The following is a 1,293-nucleotide window of genomic DNA, read 5'->3' on the forward strand; positions in this document are numbered from 1 at the left end:
CTTGTCAAGTCAATTCCGTGTTTATCGCTGATAAACCCAAGGGCTAGTTTAATAGTGGAGACCGACGCATCCGATATTGGATATGGAGGAATCCTAAAACAGTCCCTTGACAAGAAAGAATCCATTGTCAATTTCCATTCAAGAATATGGAATTCTACTCGAAAAAATTATTCAACGGTAAAGAAAGAAATACTTTCAATAGTACTTTGTGTACAAAAATTTCAAAGTGATTTAATTAACAAAAGTTTTGTTATCAAAACCGACTCAAGAGCATCTAAATTTGTTTTAGAAAAAGATGTCAAAAATCTTGTGTCTAAATAAATTTTTGCTAGATGGCAAGCCATTTTATCTTGCTTTGACTTTCAAATTTTGCTATAAAAGGGATCGAAAACTCCTTGGCAGATTACCTCTCAAGAGAGTTCTTACTCTCAAAAGAAAAATTCTCCATTCTCCCTAACCAATCTATCTCCCAGCAATGACCGGAAAGAAAGCGATAGACAAAGGGAAGAAGCCCAATGCTTCTTCAAGCACACTTACTCCAATGACATCCGACAGCTATGCAATGGATGCTGGTTTCACATTGGTGACCAGATCTAAAGCAAAGCTTTCTCAAAAACAGGCGGAGGTTATCCCTCCGACGAGGCCTTCAGCCTCTTCAACACGGCCATCTGCCGTTACTCCATCAAGACCCACTGTCTCTTCCACTTCAAAGGGACCTTCTGTCCCCTCGACCTACTCGGACGCGGTTGTTCCCGTTCGTTTTTCTCCAGTTCCTGAAATCAAAACCTATTTTCAAAAATCTGTGTCCATACCAGAAGCTCTGGTAGAACCAGAATACGATGAACCGAAAATCGGCGAAGTCATTAAAAAAGTATATCCATCGGGATTCTTTTATATCCCAGAAGATCTTCATAAAACCAGAAGGTTTTATGAATTCATTCTAGTCGACACAAAATCCGTCGAAATTACTCATATTCCGAGTCGCGATTGGAATTTTCAAATTAAAGAGACCGAAGACCAAATAAAACAGGTCTTCAAAACTATCAAAATCAAATGGTGGGATAAATATACTTATACCCACGCAGACATCAAAGCGGTAAAGGTCTGGCTATCTGAGAATGGCCACCTTCAGGATTTATCCAAGAAGAAGACCTCCGAATTCCTTAATTCAAAGTCGAGGCTACTCGCCGCTTTAGCCCAGACAACTTCGGAAGCTGATTTTCAAAAGCTTCTTCAAGAAGCCGCATCAGTCGGTTCGACGTCTTGTCCTTCTATTATAGAAGAAGAAGATGA

The sequence above is a fragment of the Cucurbita moschata genome, unplaced genomic scaffold (assembly GCF_002738365.1).
Source record: "Cucurbita moschata cultivar Rifu unplaced genomic scaffold, Cmos_1.0 Cmo_Scf00004, whole genome shotgun sequence".
NCBI classification, from domain to species: domain Eukaryota; kingdom Viridiplantae; phylum Streptophyta; class Magnoliopsida; order Cucurbitales; family Cucurbitaceae; genus Cucurbita; species Cucurbita moschata.